This window comes from Canis lupus, chromosome 9 (assembly GCF_048164855.1).
Source record: "Canis lupus baileyi chromosome 9, mCanLup2.hap1, whole genome shotgun sequence".
In the NCBI taxonomy this organism is placed as follows: Eukaryota; Metazoa; Chordata; class Mammalia; order Carnivora; family Canidae; genus Canis; species Canis lupus.
This window is the reverse complement of record NC_132846.1, coordinates 34713289-34728511: the sequence shown is the minus strand read 5'-3', so window position 1 is coordinate 34728511 and position 15223 is coordinate 34713289. Positions and strand designations below refer to the sequence as shown.

At 38.0% G+C, this 15223-nt stretch overlaps 1 protein-coding gene and 1 long non-coding RNA gene across 2 annotated transcripts in view; one reads left to right on the top strand and one right to left on the bottom strand.

Annotated features, from left to right (window-relative positions):
* The window catches only part of SLC35F4 (solute carrier family 35 member F4), a 226612-nt gene that overhangs the window by 58884 nt on the left and 152505 nt on the right, over positions 1-15223 (top strand). The gene's annotated exons all lie outside the window — the stretch shown is intronic.
* LOC140639407 (uncharacterized) overlaps positions 2588-15223 on the bottom strand; it is a 69450-nt gene continuing 56814 nt past the window's right edge. Inside the window, exons 3-5 of the long non-coding RNA XR_012036141.1 lie at positions 6688-6807; positions 4719-4854; positions 2588-2987 (exon numbers count right to left, since the gene is read on the bottom strand). This is a non-coding gene — a long non-coding RNA (uncharacterized lncRNA). The remainder of the gene's footprint in view (positions 2988-4718; positions 4855-6687; positions 6808-15223) is intronic.

Below are 15223 nucleotides of genomic sequence, written 5' to 3'. Positions count from 1 at the left end.
CTTTTGAGACTAGTCAATTATATACTAACAGTGTGGCAAAAGCAGTGATAGACAATACATAAAAGAATGAATGTGTCTGTGTTCAATGAAATTTTACTTAAGAAATCAGGAGGTGGGCTAGATTGGGCTCACGAGCTCTAGTTTGTTGACCCTTATTTTAAATTGTCACTGAGCAGTTGGTATCTAGCAATGTACTGCTAAACAGCATTTATTTTGTAGAATAGGGATTTTCAATTTCCAGGACAAACATCTTTGGGGGTTCCATGAAAGAAAGTGCAGTCTCATTTAATTTATGTTCACTCCATCACATCCTGGCCCTAGTCTAGCCCTGCACCAGGAGTCCAGACATTGGGACATGGCAACCAGTCCTCCAAGCTGACCTGAAGCCACCTTTATACATTTGAAAACAGCTGACTTAAAGAGTTATGGCACCAACTGCAGCAACTTTTCTTCCCTGAGTTATGGCAACAAATAACATTGGATTTAATGCGTTCAGAATTGGTTAAGTGTTAGCAAAAATAATAGTAATAATAAAAATAATAATGATGAAAACTGCTGTTAGCAGTTTTCTGAATTTTTTTACTTAGAGAAAACAACAAGATTGAGTTTGCAAACAGTAGATAGATAGGTAGGTAGGTAGGTAGGTAGGTAGGTAGATAGATAGATAGATAGACAGACTGTTATCCACAGAGGCAGGACTCTGCTGTAGTGTTTAAAGAGAATTTGTACAGAGTCAGTATGCAATAAATATGCTCAGAGTTTGGTCTAGGTCTTCAGTTTTGCCATCAGGAGTTTTCTTGTTCTTACTTAAATTTAAAGTAGAGAAGTTGGCTTATGCCATTGCCTCTGCAAAGAAAATTATGAAGTTGAAAGTAATTGTCTTAAGGGCTAGCCCTAGATAGTAAATCTTTATTAAATATATTTGGTTAACTTCATTACGTGTTTATTGATATCCTACTATGTGAAAAAAAGGCCTCTGGCAACTGGGAGAGACTACCAAAATGAAAGAAACACATTTTCTGCCTTTCAGGAACTTGCAATTTATAATCAGCAAGATGAACGTTTGAAGTTCAGCAGCTGCTTACAGCTGTACCCTGTGCTTCCTTGGGCAGGCCAATTTAGGAGTAGCTATGACAGTAATGCCTACAGCTAAACACCAGAATGCTCAAATTCCCCACACTAATGCTAGGCCCACCGAAGTGTCTCTCAGCGATTTACTGGAGAGTGCTACAACCCCAGAGCACTCACCACCAAGGGGAATTCACTGGTTCTGTCCTCCTTTTCCCTTCCTGGTGCTGTGACTGGCTGCTGGGCCAGCTGTGACTGTCTCTGTGATTCCTATCACAACAGACTGTGCCGCTGCCCTCTGCCCTGGACTGTCCCGCTCTGTCAAACCGCCAGTACTGCAGATCTTGTTGGGCATCTGCACACTCGACTGAGCTGCTCTATAAATACTAATGTCTATTAGATGCCTTATGCCAGGTATGGTGAGGAGGGCTGTACTTCAGTGACACCACGTCTGGGTTGGAATTGGGCCATGATATTGAGAGGTTGTGTTGCCAAATGTAGAAGGCAAGATTCTGGATCTAATTGCCTGGGTTGGACCTGCCCCCGACACTCACAGGTCCTATAATCTCAGGCAAATTACCTAGCTTCTCCATGCCTCAGTTTCATTTGTGAAATAAAGATTCTAAGAATATTTTCATTTCATAAGATTGTTGTGAGAACCAAATGAATTAGTCAATGAAGAGCACTTAGAACGTGCATGTGCTGTCACCCTTCGGAAGCACTATGCATGTGCTGTCACCCTTGTTATTACTGTCCCTTCAGTCCTCAGGAGAATGGTCTCCAAGGGCCTGTGGTCTGAGGGCCCCTAATGCTGTTAGTTCTGGGGTTAAGCAGTTTCATTATGTCATAGGATTATAACATACATGAGTTATTTTCTGTAATGACTTGAGAAAAGTTGGAGGCACTGCTTTTACAAGGGTCTCATAGAAGCCTCAGAGGGAATCGAAGAGATGCTTGCATTTTTGTGTCCATCTTATAGATGACAAAACTGAGGTTCCCGAACTTGCCCTACCTCATCCACTTGGGAAATGAGAGAACCTGGATTCAAACCCCAGTCCGTAGGGCTAGTACACTTGGCCACTGGGTGAAATGCCACACTAGTGACATGGGGACAGCTCCTTTTCTCCACTCTTTGCCTCACTTTGTCATATGCCCCAAAGTTCTGCTGCCTGCTGTGGCCAGTGTCTCTCAGATATCTATGAGTACAGTTGGTGGCTACTTCTCCAAACTGTCCCTTCCCAAGGACTTAGTCAAAAACCAAAGGGGCACTTCTGAGGAGCTGGGCTGGTGGGGGACTGACTGATGCTGTCTTCCTGTAGCCAGACTCATCTCTATCTTGGAAGATGCACAGTGGTTCTGTACAAACGGACCCCAAAAGGGAGAAGGGAAGGAGAGGGGCACAATTTGGTCTCTGGCTGGTCCCAAAGTCTATCTGTACTGCAGATTTGAACTTGCTTTGGATCTTGATATGTGAAAGGGTCCAGCAAGCATTACACCACAGAGACTATATTTAGGAGGTTTTAATAGGGAGCATAGTTCAGTCATCTCCCTTAAAGTCCCACCAGGGAATACACATCAGGCATTAGCAAGGCCAAGTGCTGCTCTTACTCCACTTGCAGGTGACTGGAATAGCAAGACTTCCTTCTTCTCAGAAATTAATTTCTGGGTCAAACTCACAACAAACTCAGATGCTTGACTTACTATTATTTTAGTTGGAGCGCATTTACTGCAGACCTAACTCATTGTCAGTTGACCTTCATCAGCTTTGTGAGAGCCTCTGACGGTCACATGCCACGTCTCCATGTCCGAAGGAGCTGTGGGCTTTTGTTTTTGTTTTGCAATGTCCTGTGGTTCTTCCATAGTTTCTTCTTTTTGTATTCATTTTCTTCAAATCTTCCTTTTCTCTCTTTCTTTTTCTCCTAGAAAAGCCAAGTAAGTAAACAGCTGTAAAGATGCTTTAAAAGTTAAGGCTGCAGAGACCATGTGTGTCCCATGCCCATGGTGGTCCTTGAAGGGGAAAGGGGTATTCATTACAGTAAGCCTCCTGGTGTATATTTTATTTAATTCTCATAATGACCTTGCAAGACTGTTATTCTTGCTTATCTTACTCTAAAGATGAGACAATTCAGGCTCAGAGATTATGTAACTTGCCCTGAGCCACACAGCTTGTAATAAGTAGAGAATCTGAAAGTGAACCCACCCTGCGATCTTTGCCCCTGCCACCCCACTCTCCCTCACCTTCCCAGACTGCATTGCCTGCTTATGGTGGGAAATAGGGGAAATTACCCAACTCAGGTGCTATGCTTAAATTCATCCGGAGAAGCTGCTGCTTCAGTTGTAAATCCAGATGCCCTGGCAAGCTGCAGTGCATCCTCTCTGCAGTTCAGCTGGGCCAGGGCCTCCACTACCCTCCCTGCCCCTGCTTCAAACTTGGGAGGTTTCTGGGAAATAGATCTGTTTTGTTTATTGCCTCCCAAACTGGAATTTGGGACAGAAGTTTCTCTTAATAAGTCAGTTTATCACCCGGCAGTATTAGAATCACCTAATGCTACGCAAATTTATGCAAAGCATACATCTGCTTTAGAGGAGCTAAAGTAAGATGGGGCCACACCTTCCAGGTGTTTAGTCTGAACACTCACTTTCACTGCTGTATGGGCTGAGTCTTTTTCTTGGAGTCTTGCTGAGATTTGTGCATTTTAGAGTCCTCGACCCCGTGCTTAAGGTCTGGCCCTTTTGCGTGGTGTTTTCTGAAATACTTCCTAGACCAAGAACAGACTCTGACAAAGGACAATCTTAGAGCTGTCAGCTCTGGGAGACTTTGTTGCAGGAAGGACGGGCTCACGTGAATCCGAGTGAAAGACATCAGATGCCAAGAAAAATGAGAGCAGAGGCTAAAAATGGGGACAGTCAGTGGTAATGGCAAGGGACAGTTTTGAAGGGCTCCTTGCCCCATAATCTCCATCAGTCTCTCTAAAATACCGTAAATAACAAATTAACCATATAAAAAGTCAAATTCATTCAACAAATATTTTTCAACCTTGCTACTCAGAGTGTGGTTCTCTGCCAACCATCATTATCACCTGGGAGCTTGTTAGAAAAGCAGCCTCCTAGGCAGCCCAGGTGGCTCAGTGATTTAGCACCGCCTTCGGCCCAAGGCCTGATCCTGGAGACCCTGGATCGAGTCCCACGTCGGACTCCCTGCATGGAACCTGCTTCTCCCTCTGCCTGTGTCTCTGCCTCTCTCTCTCTCTCTCTCTCTCTCTCTCTGTGTGTGTGTGTGTGTGTGTGTCTCATTAATAAATAAAATCTTTAAAAAAAGGGAAAAGAAAAGCAGCCTCCTTGGCCCACCCCAGACCTACTGATTAAAATTAACTATTATTTCATCAAATAACATCTGACTTAGTGTGATGCCAGGTGATTTTTGGACTTCTGAAGTTAGGGATGCACTAGTTTAGGGCATGTTTTTTTTGTCAGAATCATTGGCTCTGGGGAGAGTTAATAGTAGTCAGCCTGATGGGTAGATTCTGCTATCATGGATGGGGTGGATATATTAGGTGGGTAGGGGTGTGATGTGGAGTGGAACAGACAACAAGCAAATAAACAGAGAGCTTAGCAAGATAACTTAGAGGTGGACAATGAAACTTTCTCACCTGTGTTGAGTGTGAAGTAAAGCATCCTTAGAACATGTTGATGTGTTTATTGATCTTCAATATAAATTCTGAGTAAAAACAAAGCAACCACGTCAAGAGTCATTCTTTAGCCTTCACTTCCAGCTGGAATGCTAACCTATGAATAGGGAAAAACAGAAACTTAGACTGACAAAGTCCCCAACAGAGGTGGTGGGAAGAAAATTAAATTGCATGCTTATAGGAAATGGAAGTGGAATAGCTTGTTGACCCATCAAATCAAGCAATTGCTATGTGTAGGGAATACTAGGTGAAACGCATGAAAGTGTAGACATGTTAAATAGGACACCCGGAGCCTGGAAATATGCATTAACTGGAATGCTTGCTCATAAGGAAGACTTCGATTGATCCAGGAAAACCAGATTGTGAGGCGCCAAGATAAATAGAAGGTCCACTCCAAAAAGAAATGTTAAACCATATGCAGAATTCAGAAAAGGAAGTCTGAAAACCACTTATATGATTCATGAAGCCCCTCACCTATGCCAAAGATAAGTGAATTGATATTCAAAATTAAAAGTGTTGTGAGGAGGGTTTCTCAGGGGAAAGCTGTACTGTGATTCTTTCTAAGCAAGAGAAGTAGGGATGTGCTTTGCCTGTCACTGCAAATCTGAGGAGGAGACTTTCACCCAGCTATGCAGAGAGCTTCACCTATGACCCCTGTGAGTGGAAGGGCTTGGCCAACTGATGTCTCATTTCCCCCAGCCTCACTGGGAAATCAAACGAGCCAGAGATATGGGGACAGTAAGTGCTCTGGCTGGGGGAAGAGCTGCTGCTGCTGTGTCTGCCCTGTGATGGAATGTGAATCCTAGGGACTGTCATTGAACCTGGAATAATTGTAAGAGGATTCCCCCAGGGTAAGGAGACCATGGTAGTAAAAGGCTGTCATGGAGCTGACAGGTTAGTGGGGTGATGGGAATGGGGAGCAAAACAGACAACAAGCGAGTAAATAGATTAGCAAGATAACTTAAGTATGGGGGTGAGGAGATAGGGGATGAAGCTGAGGATGTTTGGGAAGGGGCAGCCAAATGAGAGACATCAATGAATCAATGGGGTTCAGCCGGAGAGACCCAGAAAAGAGTCTCCAGAGAACCCACAGTAAAAAAAATATCAGCTCTAAATGTCCACCAACACCAGAAAAAACAGTACTATATGACCGTAGGACTTGTCAAGTAGAACTTCTCCTGCCCTTTTACTTCTTCCCCTTTGCAGTTTCCACCCTGGATGGGACACAGGTCAGAAATAACAGTAGGGGTGTGGGGAGAAAATTCACATTTAACACAGAAGATGTTAACCACACACTAAGGTGGGGAGCAGCTGGCTGCCGGCCCAGGATGGGGAAGTACTGGTGGAAGGGAGGACTAGTAACTCTAAGTGATCTTTTGCTTACTATATCCAATTAGTCATTTAAAAATACTGAATTGAAATTGCAATTGTGTTGAAAATGACAGTAGGTTTTCTTTCCTTTGTTTTTTTCTTTTTTAAAACCTAAGCATGACCATAAAAATCAGGGTGAAGAGAAGGATCTGATTGGATTTAAAGAGACAGTTGGAAAAAACAAGTTTTGGTGATTAAACTCCATGAGTTCTACCCATTCAATATGCCAGTTACAATGAAGGATTAACAGAAAGAGAAAACCCAGTAAATTCTAGAGCAGATTTAGCTAGAACACGGCTTGTTATGGAAGCAGCTTTTGATTATTTTCATCAGTGTCTCTGAAAGCACATTTTCCACGGAATGATCACAGCAGGGGCTGTACCTCTGACATTGGTGTTTACCAAAGAGTTGTCATTTTAAGGATACATGGAGAAACACTTTTCAAATATTAGGAGTTAAATATTTGTTTTAACGCATCATATTAATCAGAATAAAGTAACTGCTATCATAACGATCTCTAAATCAAAGTAAATTAAAACAGTAAAAGGTTATTTCTTACCTCATATCATAGTCCAGTGTGGGCTTTGGTGGAAGTCATTCCTATGTTCCACAGTCATTCAAGGACTCACATTTCTATTGAGGGCTTTTGGGTTCCTCTAGGTCCTTGAGTTGGCTTTCTCTAGCCAGAAACAGACAAAGAGCGGACATTATGCTGAGTGAATAAGTCAGTTGGAGAAAGACAATTATCATATGGTCTCACTTGTATGTGGAATATAAGAAATAGTGAAAGGGACCTTATGGAAAAGGAGGGAAACTGAGTGGGAAAAATTAGAGAGGAAGATAAACCATGAGAGACTCCTAACTTTGGGAAACAAACAAAGGGTTGCAGAAGGGGAGGTGGGTGGGGGATGGGGTAACTGGGTGATGGGCCCTAAGGAGGGCACATGATGGGATGAGCACTGGGTGTTATACTGTATGTTGGCAAATTGAATTTAAAAAAGAAAAGAAAAGATCCCTGATGGCGCCATGAATCACTTCTGCTCACACTTTATTGGCTAGAACCAGCCACGGGACCCCACCTAACTTAGAGGGAGGCTGGGAAATGTGTAGTTGCTGTGAGACCATTGGCAAAGAAGTGAAGTCGGGGAGGCTTAATACTGTCTCTCTTCATGCATACTTTATGAAAAGAATAGCCCATCAAATCCCTGACTTCATAGATACAGTAAGTGTTATTGCTTGAGTGAAGCTGAAGTAGTAGAGCCAAGAACTATAATTCACTTGCTCCTGACCACATGAATCACTTGACGGCCGGTTCCTGTAGGGGAAAGAGATGAGTGAGGAATAAGAATCACTACTGATAAGTACATTGAAGAATGTGGTGAGGAAAAATGCCATTAGATAAACTCAGAGTGGTCCAGGTCTATTCAGCCTCTATAGATTTCTGCTCAGGACTTAGCAAAAGAGGAGCAAAAACGAATTAAAATATTCTTTTCCCTTTGAGGCATCTTACTCTAATTAATCTTAAAAGGAAGCTACTCAAAATGAAGCTTTTATTATTGATTTATCATCAACAGTTATTTCTTGCATGAGAAAAATAGAATTTTCCAGAGTGGATTTTTATAATAAATTGGTTGTTATTCTTTGTATTTGATTTTTTGTTTTTAAATTTAAAATTTTATTATCAGCTGATTATTGACAGCTCTTGTGCAAGAAAAATAGTTTTCAGGTGTGAATTTTTGTTAACCAATTGTTATGCCTTGCATTTCATTTTTATTTTTATAAAATGAGAACTTCGATTTTCTTTCTGCTGCCTTTGTCTTTATGGTCATTTTCTATATTTGGGGTCTGTCAGAGCTGACTTTAAAGCCAGGGCACCAGACGCCGGCCACTTGATGCAGATCCCAGTCTGCCCCTCACTAGCCGCTTACCTTTGAGCAGATTTCCTAATCTCTTTTTCCTCAGTTTTCTCATCTATAGATGAGAAATAAATAAGTAGTTATTTCTCATATAGATGAGAAATGATAGTACCTACAGAAATGATAGTACCTACCTCATAGGATTATTATCAGAAGTCAGAGAAGTAATGTTTGTAAAGCACTTCTAATGGTGTGGCATATGGTAAGTGCTATGTACATTTTGGATGTTAATCTTTGACAAGTCGTACTCATTTTCCTTTCACAGTGGTAATGTCATTTCTCTTTGGCATACTACTTTATAGTACAAAAAAACGCCCTGATCCTTTTAAAAGAGAACATTAATAAATAATACCACAGGGCCATGATGTGCTATGGCGAGAATTGTGATGTATAGTAAGCAGATTATTCAAGTGTGGACTCACTGTCTCACGTGATGATTGATGGCTCTCTTGTAAATCAGGCAGTGGATTTGGCGTGGAGTTTTTGCAAATCAATTGACAGCGAATGAAAGTCCTTTCCTGAGAGTAAGTGTAGTGATTTGCTATGGTATCATCAAAGCAAAACCAACCTAAAAGTTCAGATATAAAACAGCAGAAGACAGGGATGAAATATCTCCTGTTTACTTGCAGAAGCCAAAAGGGAGGTGATGGCTTTAGCTAATATGTTAGCCACATGGGTGGCTAACAGCTGAAGTCCTGAGTTAGGTAGAAGTGTCCTATCGCCCTAGGTGGCACCTGGCTGGGGGCCCAACTCCCCTGGAAGAGGACACTTGCCCAGGAGAGGCTCTGGCGCGGAGGCACAGAGAGAACCCATACTCTGTGTAAACAGGAGGAAGAAAGGTACAGCTGATGGGAGCATTTGCCCCAAATTTACCAATCCCATTTGTCACTCCTCTTTCTCAAGGGTAGGAGGGATGCTTAGGAAAAATTCCTTTTCACAGAGGCAAATTGTTTCTAACAAAGCCCCCACACTGTTAGGGTGCTCTATTGTTTGGTCTCGTTTGTAATCTTATGACTTAAAAATGTCTTCACTGCTCTTTCTAGTATTAATTAATCACACATGACATTCACGGGCATCTCCTCCACAAGTTGGTCATCCTTCCATTAATCCTGGTGAGGCTTCTGTTTCTCCAGCACAGCCAAGAGGGAGCAAATGAAAGTATTTTTTTCTTTATGAGGTAAAAAAAAAAAAAAAAGAAAAAAGAAAAGAAAAGAAAAGAAAGAAAAAAAGGAAAGAAAGAGAAAAAAAATGTAGCAAAGCTGCCTTAAAAAAATCAATTAACAGGTAATCTTAGTTGCTCTGACATACTAGTGTGTGTGTCGGGATAGGAGGTAATTTTTGCTGTTTCTTGGCTCTTACAAACCACAAGTGAATTTACACAGTAAGCAAACTCCCAAAATTGTTCCTGAGCCTTCCTAAAACTTAGGTAAATCTTTGAAGTGGGATATAGTAGTCTTTTCTTGTTAGTTTTACAAAGTGCCAATAATCTACCTTCCATATCTTTTAAAGATATGCTTATATTATTTATGATACAAGACTATTAATTTTTAATGAGTATTTCTAGATTTCAAGTGCACAAAATAATCAACTAGTAAAAGCCTGTGTAATTTTCTGAAGCTGAAAAACAATAGCCTAGAACTACTTATTTATGCTTTGTTCTTCTGAGCTTATTATTAGGCAATGAAATAGCGTGTCATATTTTTGCAAACTGTTTAACAATAGTTATTAGTAGCAATTTCCCACAAAGCCAAGTAGGAAGTAGTTCTATTTCTTTTTAATGTTTTCTTTGGAAATGAAAACACTAAATACTGCTTTATACAAAATTATTTTTGCAACATGGGAATTTTGATTTTAAAAAAAAGCATTTCTTCTTACATATAGCCCAATAGTAACATATATTTTCAAGATTCTAATGACACACTTGGGAAAGATTCATAAATTAAGAAGTATCTAGTATAGTCATATTTTACTCTGTGTGGCCTTTGGAAAATTATTTCACATTTCTATTTTCTACTTGTCTTTGAAGAAATAGAGATCATGATATTCTATCAAATAGAGTCTTTGAAGCTCTCTGGGATGAAGAACATGCTAATTGTTTATTCTTTTGAGATTATAGTATTTATAACTTATTTAAATATAACTTTTGAGTCAGGCCAGTCCATTCTGCTGAAATAATCACAAATTTGAAGACATGATTGCTGTATTTTGGAGACACAATATTTTCATGTCCTGTGTAATGTTAAAATTTCCCTGGTCTCACAGTAATGAGATGGCATCTTCATTTCTAATGACCGTGCTGTAAGGCACTGTCAACTCCTCTGTAAGGATTATATTATTTTATAGTTCTGGTTAATATTTGGCTTTTAAAAATTGCACCTGAAATGTTAGCTGTGGGACCAAACATCTGTGCTGTTGGTAATCAACAAAACTTTAGAGGATCAGATATAAACATGTAAACTCTGTTTCAATGTTAATTTGCATTTCCCTTTTTTTGGTAAGTATGTGGAAGAAGACTGAACAGAGTATAGCAAAAGGGAAAACTACATTTTGAAAGAATAAAATTATAATTTAGGAAAAGTAATTTCAAAAGATATTTTGAATAATGCATATTCAATTTGGAAAATACAGATAACGCAAAAAAATTGAAAAAATGTAATCACTCAAGTGCTCTATCACTCAAAGACAATGCATTAACAATTTTGAGGACATTCCAAATCTGATTTTCTAGTGCATGTTTTTTTTACATTGTTAACGATCCTACTATTGATACTATTATGCGTGCTGGTTTTTTTTAATTATGGCATAATTAATTTATAGATTATCACAATTTTTTCACAAACTTTGTTTTAAGTGGCTGCATAATCTATTATCAAGTAGTATAAAACAGCAGTTACTTCATTCTTATTACTGTGACTGGTGCTCTGATATTGACTGAATTTTGGGAATTTATCCTCTCTGACTAGTTTATTTTCTGGTCCTCTCTGCTGAGACTGTTAAAACAAAGACTTTGGTGCATTTACTTTAGAAACCCTAAGGTTGCTTGAGCAGGATTTCTGTCTCCAATAGACAGAACAGCATAAATATCAGATGCAACATGGTAATTATATTATTAAATTATGAGACAGATATGCACACATTTCTCTATAAAGCTGATTTGTCCAAATTCAGTAGCTTCTGGATCTTAGGAAAAATTCAAATATTGTATCTTAAGAAAGTATGTGCATCAAGCAACAAAACTAAAATAAACAAATGGGACTACATTAAACTAAAAAGCTTCTGCCCATCAAGGAAATGACCAATAAACTGAAAAGGCAACCTATAGAAAGGGAGAAAATACTTGCAAACCATATATATCTGATAAAAAGTTAATATATAAAATATATAAAGAACTCATGCAATTCAGTAGAAAAAAGCAAATAATCTGATTTTTAAATAAATTTTAAAGTAATATTTTTAAGTAATTTTTATAAAATTTTTAAATATTATAAATTTTTAAAAATAAATTCTTAAATATATTTTTAAATAATAAAAAAAGTTAATTCCAGTATAGTTAACATACACTATTATATTAGTTTCCAGTTTACAATATAGTGATTCAATAACTGTATTCATTATTTGGTGCTAATCATGGTAAGTGTACTATTGATCCCCTTCACTTATTTCACCCATCCCCTGACTCACCTCTCCTCTGGTAACCATCAGTTCGTTCTCCATAGTTAAGAGTCTGTTTTTCAGCTTGTCTCTTTTTTTCTTTGTTTTGTTACTTAAATTTCACATATGAATGAAATCATATGCTATTTGTCTCTGATTGACTTATTTCACTTAGCATTATGCCCTCTAGATCCACTTATGTTGTTGCAAAAGGCAAGGTTTCATTCTTTTTTAACTGCTGAGTAATATTCCAGTGTGTGTGTGTGTGTGTGTGTGTGTGTGTGTGTACACAACATCTTCTTTGTCCGTTCATCTATCGATGGATTCTGTTGGATTGCTTCCATAATTTGGCTATTGCAAATAATGCTGCCATAAACATAGGGGTGCATTTATCTTTTTGAATTAACGTTTTCATATTCTTTAGGTAAATACCCAGTAGTAGAATTACTGGATTATATGGTAATTCTATTCCAATTTTTTGAGGAACCTCCATACTGTTTTTCACAGTGGCTGCAGAAGTTTGCATTCTTACCACCAGTGCATAAACATTCCTTTTTTCCCCACATCCTTGCCAATTTATTGTGTTTATTTCCTGTGTTTTTTATTTTAGTCATTCTGACAGATGTGAAGTGATATCTCATTGTGGTTTTGACTTGAATTTCCCTGATGATTAGTGATATTGAGCGTCTTTTCATGTGTCTGTTGGTCACCTGTAGTCTTCTTTGGAGAAATGTCTGTTCATGTCTTCTGTCCATTTTAATTAGATGATGATGATTATTATTTTGGTGGTGAGTTGTGTAAGTTCTTTATATATCTTGGATACTAACCTTTCATCAGATATGTCATTTGCAAATATCTTCTCCCTTTCAGTAGGTTAACTTTTAGTTTTATTGATTGTTTCTTTTACTATTCAGAAGCCTTTTATTTTGATGTAGTCCTAATAGTTTCTTTTTACTTTTGTTTCCCTTGCCTCAGGAGACATTACTAGAAAACCGTTGCTACAGCCAATGTCAGAGAAATTACTGCATATGCTCTCTTCTAGGATTTTTATGGTTTCAGGTCTCACATTTAAGTCTTTAATCCATTTTGTGCTTATTTTTTGTTTTTGTGTATGGCATGAGAAAGTGGCCCAGTTTCATTCTTTTGCATGTAGCTGTCCAGTTTTCCCAACACTATTTGTTGAAGAGACCGTCTTTTCCATTGGATATTCTTGCCTCCTTTGTTTAAGATTAACTGACCATATAATATTGGTTTTTTTTTTTCTGGGATCATTAGTCTGTTCTGCTGTTCAATGTGTCTATTTTTGTGCCAGTACCATACTGTTTTGATTACTACAGATTTGTAGTATATGTTGATATCTAGGATTGTGATAGTTTTGTTCTTCTTTTTCAAGATTGCTTTGCCTATTTGAGGTCTTTTGTAGTTCCATACAAATTTTAGGATTGCTTATTCTAGTTCTGTGAAAAATGCTGTTGTTATTTTGATAGAGATTGCATTAAATATTGTAGATTGGTTTGGGTAGTATGGACATTCTAACAATATTTGTTCTTCCAAACCATGAGCATGGAGTATCTTTTCATTTGTTTGTGTCATCTTCAATTTCTTTCATTAATGTTATATAGTTTTTAGAGTATAGGTCTTTCACCTCCTTGGTTAAATTTATTCCTAGATATTTTTTATTTTTGATGCAATTGTAAATAGGATTGTTTTCTCAATTTCTTTTTTTTGCTACTTCATTATTAGTGTATATAAATGAAACAGACTTCTGTACATTGATTTTTGTATCCTATGACCTTGCCGAACTCATCTGTCAGTTCTAGTGGTATTTTGGTGGAGTCTTTAGGATTTTCAACATATAGTATCATGTCATCTGCAAATAGTGAAAGTTTTACTTCTTCCATACCAATTTGGATGCCTTTTCTTTCTTTTTCTTGTCTGATTGCTGTGGTTAGGACTTCCAATATTATGTTGCATGAAAGTGGTAAGAATGAACATCCTTGTCTTGTTTCTGATCTTAGAGGAAAAGCTCTCAGTTTTTTTTTTAACCACAAAAAATCCAACTTAAAACTCGGGAAAGGGCTTGCATAGTATTTTCCCAGAGAATACATACAAATGGCCAACATGTTCATGAAAAGATTCCCAATATAGCCAATCATTAGGGAAATGTAAATCAAGCACACAATGAGATGCCATCTCACATCTGTTAGAAGGGCTACTATCAAAAAGTCAGGAGATAATAAATGCTGGTAAGGAATTGGAAAAAAGGGAACTCTTGTGCATTGTTGGTGGAAATGTAAAATGGAAATAGAAATGGAAGGTGGAAACAATCATTATAGAAAACAGTATGATGGCTCCTTAAAAATTAAAAATAGAGCTATAATGTGGTCCAGCAATCCTACTCTGGATATCTTTCTAAAGGAAAATTAGTATCATGAAGAGATATCTGCACAGTCAAGTTCATTACAGCATTATTTATAATAGCCAAGATATGGAAACAACCTAGGTGTCTTTCAATGGATGAGTGGGTAAGGAAGGTGTGTGTCTGTGTGTCTGTGTGTGTGTATACTATATATGTGTGTGTGTGTATATATATATTACCTATACTATATATATAGTCATCGTCTGTATACTATATAAGACATATATATATTTATATATAAATATAAATAGTTTAACAAATATAATTGCTATATATTTATCAAGTTATATATATAAACAGAATTGCTGGTCTCAATTTGCCACTCTCCTATAGTGAAGTATATGTCCTTGCCATATCCTGATAACATATGGAATGTACTTCTCCACACCTTGATCTTGGACTTGGCCATGTGACCCACTTTTGTCAATGGGATATTAGTGAAAGTAATACAGAGTAATACAGGCAAAATGTGCCTTTGCACTGGAGTTGCCCTCCTGAGTGTGTATGTATATATATATATATATATATATATATATATATATATATATATAGTTTAGCCATGAGTAAAAAGGAATCCTACCATTTGTACCAACATAGATGGACCTTGAGGGCATTATGCTAAGTGAGATAAGTTAGACAGAAAAAGACAAATACCACATGATCTCACTTATATGTGGAATCGAAAAAAGCCATAGTTTGAAAAACAGAGTAGCCTTTTACCAGAGGCTGGGGAAATTGGGGAGGTGTTGGTCAAATAGTACAAACTTGCAACTAGAAGATAAGTAAGATCTGGAGGCGTGATGCACAGCATGGTGATTATAGTCAACAATGCTGTATTATAAACTTCCAAATTGCTAAGAGACTAGATCTTAGTTGTTCTCACCACAAACAAAGAAATAATAATTATGTCACATGATAAAAATGTTAGCTAATGCTTAGGTGGTAATCAGTGCAATACAAAAGTGTGTCAAACCAACATGTACACCTTAACCTTATAGGATGTTATATGTCAATTATATTCCAATTTCTAAAATTAAAAAAAAAGTCTGAAACGGAAAAAAAGGTGTGTGGCTTATGGTGGCAAACATCTGCAGCATTCCCAGGCTGCA